This window comes from Hemitrygon akajei, chromosome 2, assembly GCF_048418815.1.
Source record: "Hemitrygon akajei chromosome 2, sHemAka1.3, whole genome shotgun sequence".
Taxonomy (NCBI): Eukaryota; Metazoa; Chordata; class Chondrichthyes; order Myliobatiformes; family Dasyatidae; genus Hemitrygon; species Hemitrygon akajei.
In genome coordinates, this window is record NC_133125.1 from 129,077,541 (window position 1) to 129,099,753 (window position 22,213).

Genomic DNA, 22,213 nt, shown 5'->3' on the forward strand with positions numbered 1-22,213 from the left:
AACCAACGATCTGTGCGCTCGATCAATCATAGGCAGAGACGGCAAAATTTCAGGAAATAATTGTGCCAAGAAATCTGCAAAGAATTTCATAGGTTGATCACCTTCAATTAACTCTTCAAGGCCCAGAACCCGTAGGTTGTTTCTTCTGCTTCTGTTTTCTAAGTCGATAATCTTCTACATTAATTTTTCGTTAGACCTTGATTGCTTTTTACAAAGCTTTTGTAAGTCATCAGTTTTCACATCCAAAATCGTCAGAGTTGCTTTATTATCTTCAATTCGTTTAACATGCTCAGCTAAGGTTTTTTGAATAGAATCCAGTTTTGCATCCATTTGTTTAATTTCAGAGCTAAGCTGCTGGAACTCCTCGGAGGATTCTTTTCTGTGTCTTTGAAGCAAATCCATAATAGATTCCAAAGATGCAGGAGGATCCTCTTCTTCTCTAGTACCTTTGGCACCGCTTTTATTCCTAATGAAGCGATATCATGTTTAAAAATAAGATTTCAAAATAGGCTGGAAACAGTAAGTAAGATAGGAGCAAATTCAGAAAGCTGTTACTCCGTCAACAACCAGCACGAAAATCCGTTCACTTCTTAAGTAGAGGTACAACATAAACCACTTGCCAGTCCTTCGGGACTTCGCCTCCGGCTAGTGAGGACACGAAGATACTGGTGAAAGGTTCAACAATCTCGTCTCTTGCCTCCTTCAATAACCTGGGGTATATTCCAGCAGGCTGTGGGGACTTATCCACCTTAATACTCATTAGGAGACCCAATACTTCCTCCTTGACCTTAATGTATTTATACACTCAGCACTGACCTCCTGGTCTTCCATATCCTTTTCCTTATAAATACTGAAACAAAGTGCTCATTATGTACCTCATTCACATTTTCTGCATCCAAGCAAGTGTTCGCTCTTTTCTCTTTGAGTGGTTCCACCCTCTCCCTAATTATCCTTTTACTTGATGAATGTATAGAATGCCTTGTGATTTATCTTAATCTTACTTGCCGAGGACTGTTCATGGCCCCTCCTTGCTTTCCTAGTTCCATTTGTTAGTTTTTTTCTAGCTTCTTCAAACCCCTCATGTGCTTTGTTTGATCCTAACTTTTGAAGAGAGAGAGAGTGAGAGAGAGAGAAGGAGAGGGAAAGCTATTTCTAAATCATTGAGTGTAGGTCTTCAAGCTCCTGTACGTCACCCTGATGGCAGTTAATGAAAAGAAGGCATATCCTGGATGGTAAGGGTCCTTTAATGATGGATGCTGCCTTCTTGGCATAAAAGATAAAGTCAAAGAAATTTACTATCAAAGAACATGTATGTTACCATATACTACCCTGGTATTCATTTCCTTGCATGCATTTACAGGAAAATAAAAAGTACAATAGAATTCATGCAAACTATACAGAAACAAAGTCTGACTAACATCCAACATGCAAAAGAAGACAAATATGCAAATAAAAATAGCACTGAGAACATTAGTTGTAGAGTGTTTGAAAGAGAGTTGGTTGGTCATGGAAACATTTCAGAGAGTCAAGTTATCTGCATCGGTCCAGGAGCCTGATGCTACAGTGTTATAACTGTTCCTGAACCTAGTAGTGTGGGTCCCAAAGCTTCTGTACCTCCTGCTCTTTGGTAGTAACGAGAAAAGACAGTGGCCTTGATGATGGATTTTGCTTTCTTGTAAAAGCACACCATGTAAAGGTACACAGTGGTGGGGAGGGTTTTACCTGTGATGGATTGGGCTATATTCACCTTTTCCATGCCTGAGCATTGGTGTTTCCACACAAGGCCATGAGGCAACCAGTCAGGATACTCTCCAATGTGAATCTACAGAAATTTGTCAGTTTTAGGTGACATGCCTGTAATTAATCAGACCCAACTGTCCAGGAGATGTGGTAATTAGCATACAAGCACAATAAAGTAACCTAGGCCTAATTTATTACCATATAATGGAAAGGAAAAAACAAACCACACAAAATACTACATAGTGATTTCTGGGCTCACGGTTCTGAGTCACCACTTGATTGTTGTCGCTGTCAGAGGAGCTCTGATTTCTGACTTGTGAAACCACCTCTTGGTCCTTAGCACTGCACATGATCCTGGTCCCAGTAGAAGTCCAAAGAAAATTCAAATAACAGCTTGACAAGCACAAAGCCAGACAAACTATTTGATCTTTTGTTCTCATTCCAGTAGCGCAGTCTGTTTTATTTTCAAACACATCGTGTGTCCATTAACACATCATTCAACATACCTTCTATAACAGTTAGACATGTTACGGCTACTCATAGTTAACTCGTTCACTCATGTCCAGACACACCACATTCTTCCGGCTTTCAAAGTACGTTAATGTTTACATAAAAACAATAAGCCTGAATGCAGACAGATATTCTCAGTGTTACCCCACTAACAGATATATAGACTCTAACAAGCCTACAGATCTGACATACTACAAGATCAGAAAGAGTTAAGTGGCATTTGACTTGACAGACATTCATTCAATGTTTTATAAAATCTAACATGCTACAATGCTGAATCTATGCAAACTTCTAAAAAAAGTAGAGGCACTGTCATGCCTTCATTGTGATGGCACTTACAAGCTGGTCCTAGGCCAGATCTTCTAATGTGGCAACGCCAAAGGAACTTAAAAGTTACTGACCCTCGCCACCTCTGAACCCCTAATGAGGACAGGCTCATAGACCTCCCGCTTCCTCCACCAGTAATCAGCTTGTTGGTGTTGCTGATGTTGTGTGAGAGGTGGTTGTTGTGGCACTGTTCAACTAGATTTTCAATCTCTTTCCTAAATGATGATTTATCACCACCTTTGACTTGGCCAAGAATTGCAGTGGTGTCAGCAAACTTAAATACAGCATTGGGGCTGTCCGTAGCCACACAATCATTGGTAGAAAGCAAGTAGAGCAGTGAGCTTAGCACGTAGCCCTGTGGTGCACCTGTTCTGATAGTGATAAAAGAAATAATATTATTACAAAAGATATAAAAGTAGATGTATTAATAAAACTTATCTTTCTTCCTTAAACACTGCACTCATTTGAGAGGCTGTTATACAAGACCCAGCCCCTTAGTGTCCAGTGCGGGTAGGACAGTGTATTGTCCTTCCTCACTGAGCCTTTACTGTGTCTGTGCTGATTCTCAATATATCCCTCAGCACGTACTCCTGAAACTTGGAATGGGCCAGTCAGCAGCTCATTCACTTTCAAGGGAAGATAATAAGACGCAGGAGCAGAATTAGGCTATTCAGCCCATCGAGTCCGCTCCACCATTCCGTAATGGCTGATCCCGGATCACACTCCACCCAAATATCACCAAGTTCCAGCTCGATCAAAGTGCGTATTTTGCTGACCTTGTGCTCTTCGAGCAGCTGCTGATGTTGGTCTCAGTGTGCAGCCCTGGGAACAGTGCTTTGTTATAACGTTGATCAGCAAGAATGACTGCCCTCTTCTCCAGACCTTCTTGGTAAAGGTACGATCCACATGCTGAGTCATAATTTCAGTTGCCTGGCAGCTATCTTTGGGGCTGTGAGTGCCGGGACTAAAACTCTGGCTGTGCAGTAAGGATCTGCCGAGGAGAGGCGCTGTCACCGGGAGCCAGGTCTCGGCACCTGTTTGTGAGCTCTGGTGAGGAGGCTTTCTGCCAAATGATAAATACAGGAGATTCTGCAGATGCTGGAAATCCAGAGTAAGGTGGGGAGGAGTAAGACTACAAGCTAGAAGGCGATAGGTGAACCAGGTAGGTGGGGGAGGGGGAAATGAAATGATCAGCTGTAAGGTAATGTGGAAAAGGTGAAGAGCTGCAGATGAAGGAATCTGGTAGAAGAGTAGAGTGAACCATAGGAGAAAGGAAAGGAAGGAGGACACCGGGGGAGTTGATAGGCAGGGGAGGGGAAGAGGGGAACCAGAGAGGTCAAAGGAAGAAGAGGGAAGGGGGAGGGGGGAAAATTACAGGAAGTTAGAGAAATCGATATTCTTGCCATTAGGTTCATGCGAAGCAGGATTTCTTAGTGGCTAGCTGTTCTAATTCCAATTCACATTCACATTCCAACATGTTGGGTCCTTGGCCTCCTCTAGTGCCACAATGAGGCCTTACTCAGGTTTAAGGAGCAACACCTCTTATTCCGTATCAGATGCCTTCTTCATTCCTCTACCATTTCCACCAATCACCTCCCAGATTCCCACTTCATCTCCCCTCTCCCAGCCACCTTGCTTCACCTATCACATTCTAGCTTGTACATTTTCCCCCCTCCTCACCTTCCTATTCTGTCTTTTTCCCCCTTCCTTTCCAGCCCTGCTGAATGGTCTCCAACCAAAACATCAACTGTTTATTCCCCTCCATAGATGCTACTTGACCTGCTAAATTGCTTCAGCATTTGTATGTGTTATTCTGTCAAATGAAATTGGAAGTCAGTTTGGAAAACCATCACACAGGATCCAACATGTCCTTCTCCTACAGGCTCTGCAGCACATTCACTATCTAAATGGACTTGTTGTTAAATGTGTATTACAAAGTCCACTATTCTCTCTAGTTTCTTACATTCCTGGGCATTTGAATTGCCACACCAGACAATGATGCAACCAGTCAGGAATTTACTGTTGAAAATACCTTGACAGGTTTCATTATGTTCTAATATGGTAGTAATGTAGGAAGCTGTAGACTCAGCCCAATACCTCAATGACATGTCCTTTCCCATCATCAGTGGTATCTGCATCAAGAAGACTACATCCATCATCAAAGATCACCACCATCTGGGCCATGCCATCTTCTCACAGCTACCATTGGACAGGAGGTACCTGAAGTCCATACCATTAGGCTTAGTTACCTTTCTTCAACCATTCCGTTTCCGAACCCACTGGCAAAAAAAACCAAACCAGTACCTCTACATAGTTAAACTGCAAGTACTTTGTATTAAAATTGACTTTTTTTCTTGTTCTAATTGTGTCTTTATGTAAAAGATTATGTAGAGTTTATATTCAATTTATGTTTTTTCCTTATGAATTCTACTTATATGATGATACGAGCCAGTGATGCTGCTGCAATTCATTTTTATTTATTGCAACTGAACATACATGTACAATAAACTCAACATGGGACAATAAACTCAACATGTACAATAAACTCAACATGGGACAATAAACTCAACATGTACAATAAACTCAACATGGGACAATAAACTCAACATGTACAATAAATTCAACATGGACAATAAACTCAACATGGGACAATAAACTCAACATGTACAATAAACTCAACATGGGACAATAAACTCAACATGTACAATAAATTCAACATGGGACAATAAACTCAACATGGGACAATAAACTCAACATGTACAATAAACTCAACATGGGACAATAAACTCACCATGGGTCAATAAACTCAACATGTACAATAAACTCAACATGGGACAATAAACTCAACATGTACAATAAACTCACCATGGGACAATAAACACAACATGTACAGTAAACAACATGGGACGATAAACTCAACATGTACAATAAACTCACCATGGGACAATAAACGCAACATGTACAATAAACAACATGGGACAATAAACTCAACATGTACAATAAACTCAACATGGGACAATAAACTCAACATGGGACAATAAACTCACCATGGGACGATAAACTCAATATGGGACAATAAACTCACCATGTACAATAAACTCAACATGTACAATAAACTCAACATGTACAATAAATTCAACATGGGACAATAAACTCAACATGTACAATAAACTCAACATGGGACAATAAACTCAACGTTGGACAATAAATTCAATATGGGGCAATAAACTCAACATGTACAATAAACTCAACATGGTACAATAAACTCAACATGTACAATAAATTCAACATGGGACAATAAACTCAACATGTACAATAAACTCAACATGGGACAATAAACTCAACATGTACAATAAACTCTACATTTACAATAAACTCAACATGTACAATAAACTCAACATGGGACAATAAACTCAACATGTACAATAAATTCAACATGGGACAATAAACTCAACATGGGACAACAAACGCACCATGTACAATAAACTCAACATGGGGCAATAAATTCAACTTTAGCTTTGATTTAGCACCTCGCTTTTTCAACTCAGCCCATCGCTTTCAAAAAAATGAATCATCCTGCCCATGTGCCTTTATTCTTTCATGTCCCTTTTGCATCTTTTTATATTGCTTCCCACTCTGTATATCTTAATTATACCATTACAGATGGTATATTTGCTGTCGAGGTTTTTTTAAATGAAAGATGGAGGATTAGGTACACATTACTTGTCTCTGTGAGATTTTCCATTTTCTCTGACGAGTATATCAAAGGGGAAAAAACAAATCAGAGAACCCCTGTTAAGATAAAATATATATTAAAAAATCCAAAATAGCAGTGAAATATTTAAAGGGTGCCTGGATTCTGACCAAGAAGCTATTTTCAATTTTAAATATTTTGGCTTTTAAATCCAAGCTAATTTGGAAAGCAGGCAATGTCTGCCAGGTTTTGTATGACTCTTCCAATGACAGAATGCAATAAATAATAATTATCAAAAACACATTTAAGGGAATTTTCTTTTCTTATTATGCAGCTGTATTAGATTGCAGCAGTTTCCCAAAACATTCTAATGGTAAAGTATTACTCACTATAAATATTTGAAAGTTTATCCATTCTAATTGAATATAATGAGCTCACTGATAGTAAATTAATTTTAACTTATTATCTTGTCACTTAAACAAACTGAAATTGTGATTGCAGTTGCTAAATCATAAACACAACACCTTTCAATACCGGTCCAAAACAGTCTGTAAAATAAATTAATATTAACTAAGACACACAAAATGCTGGAGGAACTCTGCAGGTCAGGCAGCATCTATGGAAATGAAAAAAGATTCAACATTTCCAGATGAAACCCTTCTTCAGGACTCTTAATAAGTCCTGAATTTTTTTTATGCAGGTAGAATGAGAATAGCATAAACCAGATGAAAATACTTCCATTATTAGCTTAAAAAACAGGCATTTATTTAAAAAATACTGTAACACTTTAATGATGAGAACAAACTTTTGAAATTACAAGAGTGATAAGTTCACTTATGTGACTTTCATTTTAACTTTGATTCTCTGCTTTTTTTTGAACATTAATATTGCTGTCAGACAATCCAGAAATTACTGATGACATTCAATCTCTTAATTGACTAATTTTGCACACTTACATTGTATTTCCCTGCTGTGTTTTTGAATTGTTTTTGAATCTCCATTGACTATATCTAGCTTTCATTTTCTGTCCTAAAATAGAATTTCAATTACATTAGAAAACTGCTTCCTTATTATTATGATCCTATAAATATAACTAATATACAATATGTCAGGCTTTAATCAGTTCTTAGTATAAAGATAATGAATACAGAAACTGGATCAAGCCTTGACCAGGCTAATGGAAAATTGTCTAAATCGGCACAAAATTTTCCTTTTAGGATAATTGTTGTTCTTGTGGGTTATACAAAATTAACATCTATCACTTTTGGAATAGGTAAATAAATTGTGGACGGTTTCAAATGAGAGTGTACCATTAGTGTGTTTTAGTAACTTTATTATTAATCTCATTCCAGAGATTTGTGCACTGAAATATAGACTGACACTTCAGGACAGAGCTAAGTCTTGCTAGCTTTTTTAGATTACCCATCTAATTACCCAGGTCAATGTAAGTGATTATACGATACCATTGTGAAGTAGATGCCAATGTTCTGGAAATGTTTTTCTCTCATTTGTGATTTCCAGGACTGATTTCCTGGTACTGATCTCATTGCCGTTTATGGGAGGTTGATCCAGAAAAATTTCCTGGCTCTTTTGTTACAACAAGGTCCAAAAGTGTTTTAGGACATCCTGAAAGGAATGCAAAAAAGTCGAAGTTGATGTTATTGTCATATGTAAAAACGTTGGGGCTTTATAAAGCACAGATGAAGCCTCACTTGGAGTATTGTAAGCAGTTTTGGGCTCCTTATCTAAGAAAGGATGTGCTGACATTGGACAGGCTTCAAAGGAGGCTCACAAAAATGATTCTGGGATTGAAAGGCTTTTCATATCAGAGCATTTGATGGCTCTGTGATGTACTCACTGGAATTCAGAAAAATGAAGGGTGACCTCGTTGAAACCTATCGAACATTGAAAGGCTTTGGAAGAGTGAATGTGGACAGATGTTGCTTATGGTAAGATAGATAGATAGATAGATAGATACTTTATTCATCCCCATGGGGAAATTCAACTTTTTTTCCAATGTCCCATACACTTGTTGTAGCAAAAATAATTACATACAATACTTAACTCAGTAAAAAATATGATATGCATCTAAATCACTATCTCAAAAAGCATTAATAATAGCTTTTAAAAAGTTCTTAAGTCCTGGCGGTTGAATTGTAAAGCCTAATGGCATTGGGGAGTATTGACCTCTTCATCCTGTCTGAGGAGCATTGCATCGATAGTAACCTGTTGCTGAAACTGCTTCTCTGTCTCTGGATGGTGCTATGTAGAGGATGTTCAGAGTTTTCCATAATTGACCGTAGCCTACTCAGCGCCCTTCGCTCAGCTACCGATGTTAAACTCTCCAGTACTTTGCCCACGACAGAGCCCGCCTTCCTTACCAGCTTATTAAGACGTGAGGCGTCCCTCTTCTTAATGCTTCCTCCCCAACACGCCACCACAAAGAAGAGGGCGCTCTCCACAACTGACCTATAGAACATCTTCAGCATCTCACTACAGACATTGAATGACGCCAACCTTCTAAGGAAGTACAGTCGACTCTGTGCCTTCCTGCACAAGGCATCTGTGTTGGCAGTCCAGTCTAGCTTCTCGTCTAACTGTACTCCCAGATACTTGTAGGTCTTAACCTGCTCCACACATTCTCCATTAATGATCACTGGCTCCATATGAGGCCTAGATCTCCTAAAGTCCACCACCATCTCCTTGGTCTTGGTGATATTGAGACGCAGGTAGTTTGAGTTGCACCATATCACAAAGTCCTGTATCAGTTTCCTATACTCCTCCTCCTGTCCATTCCTGACACACCCCACTATGGCCGTGTCATCAGCGAACTTCTGCACATGGCAGGACTCCGAGTTATATTGGAAGTCTGATGTGTACAGGGTGAACAGGACCGGAGAGAGTAAGAGAGTCTAAGACCAGAGGGCAGAGCCTCAGAGTAGAGGGGTGTTCTTTTAGAACAGAGACGAGAGAGTACTGCTGCTACGAGAATATTTAATCAAGGAGGAATTCCTTTTAGCTGCAGAGTGGTGAATCTGGAGATTTCATTGCCACAGGTGGCTGTGGAGGGCCAAGTCATTGGGTATATTTAAGGGAGAGGTTGATAGATTTTTGATTAGTCGGGGCATGAAAGGATACAGGAAGAAGGCAGGAGACTGGGACTGAGAAGGAAATGGATCATCCATTACCTTTCTTGAAATTAAGCTCTTTCATAAATTTTAAAAACTCATAAAGCAAACGTACTAAGTTTCTGTTTTCAATAAGCTCGAGACTTTCTGATATCCTTCCTCATTCTCAAGTCCAAGCAGCAGTGGAAACATCTCAAGATTTCTTTAGCAACATGAGTTTTCCAAAGATTCAGTTTCCTTTTAAATCCAAGAATCTTGTCACAAGAAGTCAAAGCATTTTCTCCAGGGTCTTGCAAAGACTTGTTCCACTGGTTCATATGATGACAAATGTCTTCTAAGGAGTCTAATTTCTGCAGCCATTCTTCATCTTCGAAACATCAAAACACTCGCAAAATCTGGCCTACTATTTTCTTGAAAGTATCCCTGAAATTCACTTCCAGCTTAAACACCCCGTTGAGAACTCTTTCTCTGCTAAGCCATCGGATTTCTGTATATAGCAGGAGATTGGTGTGCTCTTTCTCCAGGTTGTCACACAGTTTTTTAAACATTCTCGAGTGAACTGGTCTTTGTTTAACAAGTTAACCGTTTTTACAGCATCATCTAGAACTTCTTTCATTTCAACTCCAAGTTTTTGACATCTGCACCTCTCTGTGAAAAAAAGCAGTGTGTTGTCACAGAGTCAGGCCTTTGTTGCTTTACAAAAGAAACAGAAACGCTCATGGAACCAGCATTGAAGAGCAGCAGCAGAACAGATGCCAACACAGTCCTCCAAGATGGACTTTTTGTTTCCAGATATGAAGACAAAACAGTAAATATATCTTGGCATTTGCTTGTTTCAGGCAGCTCCCTTGCAACAGAAAAAGTTTTCTTGAATTTCATCACATACAAATCTTACAAATGTTACAACATTAAACTTATTGGTGAAATGTGTTGACTCTTTAACCTGGATAGAAAAACTGTTGTTTCTCAATTTATTTCACAAAACTTCTACAGCGCTGTGTGACATGTCATCAATATGTCGATTAATTGTACTATTTGAGAGTGAAAACTTGTCAATTTCTCATACTGCTTCTTGTCCTACACAGGGGTTAAAAACTACAAAAAAGGAGAGCATAATAAATAACTAAATGAAAAAAGAGTAAAAAATACAAAAACTTCACAATACAATTCACTTCTAACCTACACAATCCACCATTTTGAACATCTACAACAGCAAAGCACAGAGTCACGGCACATATAAATCTTTTTATAAAATGAAAACTTCCCTCCAAATGTCTACTACATTGGTAGATTATTTGCTCTTATTAGTCAGTCGGCGGCAGTTAAGGGAAGTTGGAGGAGGAAATTCAACTGAGGAAGAGGCTGACGTCACAGCTCAAGTTAAGCAAGTCCAGTTATTACTTGAAAACTGCACGTCCTGATGCTAATCAGCCTGCTGTCCTCCCCTTCATGCAACACAACACCCACCATCAGCCAAACACCCTCTCCTCCATGTAACACAACGCCCACTATCAGCCTATCATCCTCTCCTCCATTCATCACAACACCCACCATCAGCCTATCATCCTCTTCTCCATGCAACACAACACCCACCATCAGCCTATCATCCTCTCCTCCACGCAACACAACACCCACCATCAGCCTATCATCCTCTCCTCCATTCAACACAACACACACCATCAGCCTATCATCCTCTCCTCCATTCAACACAATGCCGACCATCAGCCTATCATCCTCTCCTCCATTCAACACAATGCCCACCATCAGCCTATCATCCTCTTCTCCATGCAACACAACACCCACCATCAGCCTATCATCCTCTCCTCCATTCACTCAACACACACCATCAGCCTATCATCCTCTCCTCCATTCAACACAACACCCACCATCAGCCTATCATCCTCTCCTCCATGTGACACAACGCCCACTATCAGCCTATCATCCTCTCCTCCATTCAACACAACGCCCACCATCAGCCTATCATCCTCTTCTCCATGCAACACAACACCCACCATCAGCCTATCATCCTCTCCTCCACACAACACAACACCCACCATCAGCCTATCATCATCTGCTCCATTCAACACAACACACACCATCAGCCTATCATCCTCACCTCCATTCAACACAACTCCCACCATCAGCCTATCATCCTCTCCTCCATTCAACACAAAGCCCACCATCAGCCTATCATCCTCTCCTCCATTCAACACAACACACACCATCAGCCTATCATCCTCTCCTCCATTCAAAACAATGCCCACCATCAGCCTATCATCCTCTTCTCCATGCAACACAACACCCACCATCAGCCTATCATCCTCTCCTCCACGCAACACAACACCCACCATCAGCCTATCATCTTCTCCTCCATTCAACACATGTTATGATACCAGCCCCCTCCTTTGTGAGAATTGCAAGAGCCCTAGAAAAGGGGGGGGTCAATGACCCAAAAGAGAGAGAGAGACAGGCTGAATGGACACAGGAAATGGAAAGACATTCCACTGGGACAAAAGCTGGAGACTGGCATTGTTCTCAGGAGACACCTGGGAACTGCAGACGTGCCAACTCGCAGGGACATTGTAAAGCCCTCGGGCAAAGTGGGCTGGTTGAGAGAGAGATTGCATCACCTGCAACCTGATTGACACCTGAGGTCCCGTGAGGCAGTATAAAGAAGGGTCTGAAAGAGGACGACCCTCAGACGCACCAAGGAGACACCAAGAAGCACGATAACGCTTCCCGTGGGAACGGGAAGCCATTTTGAAATAAGCCACGTGCGTTAAATTCCGAATGCGGGGTTTGTGGCTGGAACCAACGGAAGATCGCTTTTAACTAACAACGGGGAAGATCGCTCCCCTGATTACACGGATGTAAACGGCAAGTTTTTCCGTTTTATCTCTCTCTCTCTCCAACACGTGAAACCAAAAGAGAAAAGCCTGCAGACTTCAGAGTGACTCTTTATATTTCCAATTGGACTCAGTATTATATACCCTAGACAACGAAAGAGCTTATTTCTGATTGATTATGGTTACACCGGTGTTTTAGATTGAGTTTTGACGATTTGAATGTTTTGTATTAACCATACGTTTGTGCCCTTATTGAATAAAACGTTTGAAAATAGTAGCATCCGACTCAGCTGATCCATCTATCTTTGCTGGTAAGTTACCTGGTTACGGGGTTTTCGTAACAAGTGGGGTTCTCGTCTCGGGATTTGACACCAAAAAGGGGGAGGTCAGTCAATCGGGATTGTAAGTCAATCTGGTACGCAGGTAGCCAGACAGAAAAACCAGCAAGGATGGACGTGTGTGAATTTATGGAAAGCGCGACTGTGGCGGCGCTAGAGGTGAGCACCAAATCAGACTTGTTAAATTTGGCGAAGGGGTTAGAGATGGAAAACGAGCAGGATCAAACTGAGAGGCAAAGACAGCATGAAATTCGGATCAGAGAGTTAGCAGCAGCCGAGAGAGCGGCAGCGGGGAGAGAAAGAGAGAGGGAGGAGCTAAGGAGAGAGCGGTTTAATGTTAGTCGGGAGCTGAGAGTAGTACCTCCGTTCGAAGAGACGGATGTTGATAGTTATTTCTTGCTTTTTGAAAAGGTGGCAGTGAACCAGAAGTGGCCACAAGAGCAGTGGGTCGCGTTGTTACAAAGTGTGTTAGCAGGAGGGAGGATTTGGGCAGCCATGATGCCGACCCGCCGACCGGCGAGTGCGGTGGCCCCGCCCCTAGAGTCCCAAAGCTATCGCGCATGCGCGGTCACTCGCAGCCTGTCGGAAAAAGCGGCTGAGAAAGAGGACAGTTTAAATGAAGCCAGCAGTAATCTGGCCAAGATGTTTTTACCGACCCTGTACCATGAGGGTTCCGAGGGTGGTAAAACAGAAAGCAGTAAAGTAAAAGGGGGTAAGGGAGAGGAAATAGCCCTGCCCTTAGTGAAGAGAAAGGTCCTAGAGGTAGGAACTAAAGTTGAGAAACGGATAAAGTTGTTAAAATGTCCAGAGTTGGACATGGTTAATCTGTCTGGTTTGGCAGAATTGTTTGAAGAAGTTCAGAGTTCTAAAGGTGTTCTCGATTGTCCCGAGAGTGAAATGAGGGCAGTCTTAGAGAGGAAGGGTATCCTTGCTGTAGAGAAGTCAGCTGAAATGGCCGAGGAGGTTGTTTCAGCTCGCAGGGTTGCGCCTTCCCCAACGGGGGGCTGCCTAGAGAGTAGCTGGAAGGATCGGGGGACGTTAGAATTTGAAAAAGGTACGGGTATTGAAAGCCTGGAAGGGGCCAATGTCTCGTTTGAGTGTGTCCAAGATGGGGGCGCACGTGGTGCTGAACCTGGTAACAGAGCTCAGAGGAAGTCTGAGGTGTTTGATTCAGGGGGACGGGGCGGCCGTCTTTGTGGATCAGATAGGGTTGGTTCAGTAGGAAAAGGGTTAACCTTGGTAACCGTGGGAAGTGTGAGTTCCACGGTGTTTGTGTTCGAGAGTGGGGCCAAGGTTAGTGCCGAATTTAAGGGGGGAATGAGGATTGTTACTGAAGGAAACGGAAAGTCTGTAGTTCCCAAGTCGAAGGAAGAAATTTTAAACCTGGCAGATCGCTCACAGAGTGAGTCGGGAAATAGCGGGGCCCCCCACTCTATTGTTACGCCAGGGTGGGGTGTGAAGAGGTTGCATTCGAAATGCTACCTGAAAGAGGAGTTGGAATTAAAAACAAATAGCCTGAAGGGTCTTGACAGTTTGGGGCATGGTGTTGAAAAAATAGCCCTGATGAACGAGGCGGGCGGGAGTTCACCACGCCAAATTACTCAAAGTCCCAACGGGGGGACTCGCCAGAAAAGAGGCGAGGGTTAATGGGGGCGCGATTTTTAAAATAGCAGAAGCCGGTTTTAAGGGATTTTGACAAAGTATGTGAATAATAAAGACAACACCCATGGAAGCTTGACTGTTAAGTTTGAAAGTAGCATAAAAATTTGTCTTTTGCATGAACCTTTGTAGATGTATGTAAGCTAAGATCACACCTCCTTAGTTATGTTGCCGAAGAAAGCAAATAAATAAGGTGGTTATTGAGCTGAAGTTTGATGCTACCAGGCGTTAGTAGGGCACACGAGGTTAAGGTATTAAAGGAAAGGGGCACTGTACTTGTTAACTGTTTAGATGCTGACTTGAATGTATAACTGTATTACTCTGTATTAGATTCAAAATTTCTGTAAGACTGTACCACTCTGGGTTTTAACCGCTGGTAAAAACCTTTTTAAGAGGGGAGGTGTTATGATACCAGCCCCCTCCTTTGTGAGAATTGCAAGAGCCCTAGAAAAGGGGGGGGTCAATGACCCAAAAGAGAGAGAGAGACAGGCTGAATGGACACAGGAAATGGAAAGACATTCCACTGGGACAAAAGCTGGAGACTGGCATTGTTCTCAGGAGACACCTGGGAACTGCAGACGTGCCAACTCGCAGGGACATTGTAAAGCCCTCGGGCAAAGTGGGCTGGTTGAGAGAGAGATTGCATCACCTGCAACCTGATTGACACCTGAGGTCCCGTGAGGCAGTATAAAGAAGGGTCTGAAAGAGGACGACCCTCAGACGCACCAAGGAGACACCAAGAAGCACGATAACGCTTCCCGTGGGAACGGGAAGCCATTTTGAAATAAGCCACGTGCGTTAAATTCCGAATGCGGGGTTTGTGGCTGGAACCAACGGAAGATCGCTTTTAACTAACAACGGGGAAGATCGCTCCCCTGATTACACGGATGTAAACGGCAAGTTTTTCCGTTTTATCTCTCTCTCTCTCCAACACGTGAAACCAAAAGAGAAAAGCCTGCAGACTTCAGAGTGACTCTTTATATTTCCAATTGGACTCAGTATTATATACCCTAGACAACGAAAGAGCTTATTTCTGATTGATTATGGTTACACCGGTGTTTTAGATTGAGTTTTGACGATTTGAATGTTTTGTATTAACCATACGTTTGTGCCCTTATTGAATAAAACGTTTGAAAATAGTAGCATCCGACTCAGCTGATCCATCTATCTTTGCTGGTAAGTTACCTGGTTACGGGGTTTTCGTAACACACAACACACACCATCAGCCTATCATCCTCTCCTCCATTCAACACAATGCCCACCATCAGCCTATCATCCTCTTCTCCATGCAACACAACACCCACCATCAGCCTATCATCCTCTCCTCCACGCAACACAAAACCCACCATCAGCCTATCATCCTCTCCTCCATTCAACACAAAACGCACCATCAGCCTATCATCCTCTCCTCCATTCAACACAATGCCCACCATCAGCCTATCATCCTCTTCTCCATGCAACACAACACCCACCATCAGCCTATCATCCTCTCCTCCACGCAACACAACACCCACCATCAGCCTATCATCCTCTCCTCCATTCAACACAACACACACCATCAGCCTATCATCCTCTCCTCCATTCAACACAATGCCCACCATCAGACTATCATCCTCATCTCAATGCAACACAACGCCCACCATCAGCTAATCATCCTCTCCTCCATGCGACACAATGCCCACTATCAGCCTATTATTCTCTCCTCCATTCAACACAACGCCCACCATCAGCCCATCATCCTCTCCTCCACGCAACACAACACCCATCATCAGCCTATCATCCTCTCCTCCATTCAACACAACACACACCATCAGCCTATCATCCGCACCTCCATTCAAAACAACTCCCACCATCAGCCTATCATCCTCTCCTCCATTCAACACAACACCCACCATCAGCCTATCATCCTCTCCTCCATTCAACACAACACCCACCATCAGCCTATTATTCTCTCCTCCATGCAACACAACAACCACCATAAGCCTATCATCCTCTCCTTCATGTAACTCAACACACACCATCAGCCTATCATCCTCTCCTAGATGTAACACAACACACACCATCAGCCTATCATCCTATGCTCCATGCAACACAGTGCACAATATCAGCCTATCATCCTCTCCTCCATGTAACAGTGTCCACCATAAGCTTATCATCCTCTCCTCCATGCAACACAACACCCACCATCAGCCTATCATCCTTTCCTCCATTCAACACAACACCCACCATCAGCCTATCATCCTCTCCTCCATGCGACACGAAACCCACCATCAGCCTATCATCCTGTCTTCCATTCGACACAACACCCACCATTAGCCTATCATCCTCTCCTTCATGCAACACAACACACACCATCAACCTATCATCCTCTCCTCCATTCAACACAGCACCCACCATCAGCCTATCATCCTCTCCTCCATTCGACACAACACCCACCATCAGCCTATCATCCTCTCCTCCATGCAACACAACACCCACCGTCAGCCTATCATCCTCTTCTCCATGTAAAATAAAACCCATCATCAGCCTATCATCCTCTCCTCCATGTAAAAGAACACCCACCATCAGCCTATCATCCTCTCCACCATGCAACACAACACACACCATCAGCCTATTATCCTCTCCTCAATGTAACACAACACACACAATCAGCCTATCATCCTCTCCTCCATTCAACACAACACCCACCATCAGCTTAACATCCTCTCCTCCATTCAACACAACACCTACCATCAGACTATCATCCTCTCCTCCACGCAACACAACACCCACCATCAGCCTATCATGCTCTCATCCATTCAACACAACACACACCATCAGCCTATCATCCTCTCCCTCATGCAACACAACACACACCATCAACCTATCATCCTCTCGTCCATTCAACACAACACCCACCATCAGCTTATCATCCTCTCCTCCATTCAACACAACACCCACCATCAGCCTATCATCCTCTCCTTCATGCAACACAACACACACCATCAACCTATCATACTCTCCTCCATTCAACACAACACCCACCATCAGCTTATCATCCTCTCCTCCATTCAACACAACACACACCATCAGCCTATCATCCTCTCCTTCATGCAACACAACACACACCATCAACCTATCATCCTCTCCTCCATTCAACACAGCACCCACCATCAGCCTATCATCCTCTCCTCCATTCGACACAACACCCACCATCAGCCTATCATCCTCTCCTCCATGCAACACAACACCCACCGTCAGCCTATCATCCTCTTCTCCATGTAAAATAAAACCCATCATCAGCCTATCATCCTCTCCTCCATGTAAAAGAACACCCACCATCAGCCTATCATCCTCTCCACCATGCAACACAACACACACCATCAGCCTATTATCCTCTCCTCAATGTAACACAACACACACAATCAGCCTATCATCCTCTCCTCCATTCAACACAACACCCACCATCAGCTTATCATCCTCTCCTCCATTCAACACAACACCCACCATCAGCCTATCATCCTCTCCTCCACGCAACACAACACCCACCATCAGCCTATCATGCTCTCATCCATTCAACACAACACACACCATCAGCCTATCATCCTCTCCCTCATGCAACACAACACACACCATCAACCTATCATCCTCTCGTCCATTCAACACAACACCCACCATCAGCTTATCATCCTCTCCTCCATTCAACACAACACCCACCATCAGCCTATCATCCTCTCCTTCATGCAACACAACACACACCATCAACCTATCATACTCTCCTCCATTCAACACAACACCCACCATCAGCTTATCATCCTCTCCTCCATGCGACACAACGCCCACCATCAGCCTATGATTCTCTCCTCCATGTAACACAACACCAACCATTAGCCTATCATCCTCTCCCCCATGTAACACAACACACACCATCAACCTTTCATCATCTCCTCCATGTAACACAACACCCACCATCAGCCTATCATCCTCTCCTCCATGCAACACAAGGCCCACCATCAGCCTATCATCTTCTCCTCCATGTAACACAACGCCCAGCATCATCCAATCATCCTCCCCTACATTTAACACAACACCCACCATAACCAGATCATCCTCTCCTCCATGTAACACAACACCAACCATAGGCCCATCATTGTCTACTCCATTCAACACAACACTCAACATCAGCCTATCATCCTCTCCTCCATTCAACACAATGCCCACCATCAGCCTATCATCCTCTTCTCCATGCAACACAACACCCACCATCAGCCTATCATCCTCTCCTCCACGCAACACAACACCCACCATCAGCCTATCATCCTCTCCTCCATTCAACACAACACACACCATCAGCCTATCATCCTCTCCTCCATTCAACACAATGCCCACCATCAGACTATCATCCTCATCTCAATGCAACACAACGCCCACCATCAGCTAATCATCCTCTCCTCCATGCGACACAATGCCCACTATCAGCCTATTATTCTCTCCTCCATTCAACACAACGCCCACCATCAGCCCATCATCCTCTCCTCCACGCAACACAACACCCATCATCAGCCTATCATCCTCTCCTCCATTCAACACAACACACACCATCAGCCTGTCATCCGCACCTCCATTCAAAACAACTCCCACCATCAGCCTATCATCCTCTCCTCCATTCAACACAACACCCACCATCAGCCTATCATCCTCTCCTCCATTCAACACAACACCCACCATCAGCCTATTATTCTCTCCTCCATGCAACACAACAACCACCATAAGCCTATCATCCTCTCCTTCATGTAACTCAACACACACCATCAGCCTATCATCCTCTCCTAGATGTAACACAACACACACCATCAGCCTATCATCCTATGCTCCATGCAACACAGTGCACAATATCAGCCTATCATCCTCTCCTCCATGTAACAGTGTCCACCATAAGCTTATCATCCTCTCCTCCATGCAACACAACACCCACCATCAGCCTATCATCCTTTCCTCCATTCAACACAACACCCACCATCAGCCTATCATCCTCTCCTCCATGCGACACGAAACCCACCATCAGCCTATCATCCTGTCTTCCATTCGACACAACACCCACCATTAGCCTATCATCCTCTCCTTCATGCAACACAACACACACCATCAACCTATCATCCTCTCCTCCATTCAACACAGCACCCACCATCAGCCTATCATCCTCTCCTCCATTCGACACAACACCCACCATCAGCCTATCATCCTCTCCTCCATGCAACACAACACCCACCGTCAGCCTATCATCCTCTTCTCCATGTAAAATAAAACCCATCATCAGCCTATCATCCTCTCCTCCATGTAAAAGAACACCCACCATCAGCCTATCATCCTCTCCACCATGCAACACAACACACACCATCAGCCTATTATCCTCTCCTCAATGTAACACAACACACACAATCAGCCTATCATCCTCTCCTCCATTCAACACAACACCCACCATCAGCTTAACATCCTCTCCTCCATTCAACACAACACCTACCATCAGACTATCATCCTCTCCTCCACGCAACACAACACCCACCATCAGCCTATCATGCTCTCATCCATTCAACACAACACACACCATCAGCCTATCATCCTCTCCCTCATGCAACACAACACACACCATCAACCTATCATCCTCTCGTCCATTCAACACAACACCCACCATCAGCTTATCATCCTCTCCTCCATTCAACACAACACCCACCATCAGCCTATCATCCTCTCCTTCATGCAACACAACACACACCATCAACCTATCATACTCTCCTCCATTCAACACAACACCCACCATCAGCTTATCATCCTCTCCTCCATTCAACACAACACACACCATCAGCCTATCATCCTCTCCTTCATGCAACACAACACACACCATCAACCTATCATCCTCTCCTCCATTCAACACAGCACCCACCATCAGCCTATCATCCTCTCCTCCATTCGACACAACACCCACCATCAGCCTATCATCCTCTCCTCCATGCAACACAACACCCACCGTCAGCCTATCATCCTCTTCTCCATGTAAAATAAAACCCATCATCAGCCTATCATCCTCTCCTCCATGTAAAAGAACACCCACCATCAGCCTATCATCCTCTCCACCATGCAACACAACACACACCATCAGCCTATTATCCTCTCCTCAATGTAACACAACACACACAATCAGCCTATCATCCTCTCCTCCATTCAACACAACACCCACCATCAGCTTATCATCCTCTCCTCCATTCAACACAACACCCACCATCAGCCTATCATCCTCTCCTCCACGCAACACAACACCCACCATCAGCCTATCATGCTCTCATCCATTCAACACAACACACACCATCAGCCTATCATCCTCTCCCTCATGCAACACAACACACACCATCAACCTATCATCCTCTCGTCCATTCAACACAACACCCACCATCAGCTTATCATCCTCTCCTCCATTCAACACAACACCCACCATCAGCCTATCATCCTCTCCTTCATGCAACACAACACACACCATCAACCTATCATACTCTCCTCCATTCAACACAACACCCACCATCAGCTTATCATCCTCTCCTCCATGCGACACAACGCCCACCATCAGCCTATGATTCTCTCCTCCATGTAACACAACACCAACCATTAGCCTATCATCCTCTCCCCCATGTAACACAACACACACCATCAACCTTTCATCATCTCCTCCATGTAACACAACACCCACCATCAGCCTATCATCCTCTCCTCCATGCAACACAAGGCCCACCATCAGCCTATCATCTTCTCCTCCATGTAACACAACGCCCAGCATCATCCAATCATCCTCCCCTACATTTAACACAACACCCACCATAACCAGATCATCCTCTCCTCCATGTAACACAACACCAACCATAGGCCCATCATTGTCTACTCCATTCAACACAACACTCAACATCAGCCTATCATCCTCTCCTCCATTCAACACAACGCCCAGCATCAGCCAATCATCCTCTCCTCCATGTAACACAACACACACCATCAGCCTATCATGCTCTGCTCCATGCAACACAGTGCACACCATCAGCCTATCATCCTCTCCTACATGTAACAGTGTCCACCATCAGACTATCATCCTCTCCTCCATGCAACACAACACCCACCATCAGCCTATCACCCTGTCCTCCATTCAACACAATGCCCACCATCAGCCTATCAACCTCTCCTTCATGTAACACAAGACACACCATCAACCTATCATCCTCTCCTCCATGTAACACAACACAGACCATCAGCCTATCATCCTCTCCTCCATGCAACACAACGCCCAGAATCAGCCTATCATCCTTTCCTCCATTCAACACAACACCCACCATCAGCCTATCATCCTCTCCTCCATTCGACACAACACCCACCATCAGCTAATCATCCCCTCCTGCATGCGACACAACGCCCACCATCAGCCTATAATCCTCTCCTCCATGTAACCAACACCCACCATAAGCCTATCATCCTCTCCTTCATGTAACTCCACACACACCATCAGCCTATCATCCTCTCCTCCGTGTAACACAACACACACCATCAGCCTATCATCCTCTGCTCCATGCAACACAGTGCACACTATCAGCCTATCATCCTCTCCTGCATGTAACAGTGTCCACCATCAGCTTATCATCCTCTCCTCCATGCAACACAACACCCACCATCAGCTTATTATCCTCTTCTCCATTTAAAACAACGCCCACCATCAGCCTATCATCCTCTTCTCCATGCAACACAACACCCACCATCAGCCTATCATCCTCTCCTCCATTCAACACAACGCCCACCATCAGCCTATCATCCTCTCCTCCATGCAATACAACGCCCACCATCAGCCTATCATCCTCTCCTCCATGCAACACAACACAGACCATTAGCCTATCATCCTCTCCTCCAAGCAACAGTGTCCAACATCAGCCTATCATCCTCTCCTCCAAGCAACAGTGTCCAACA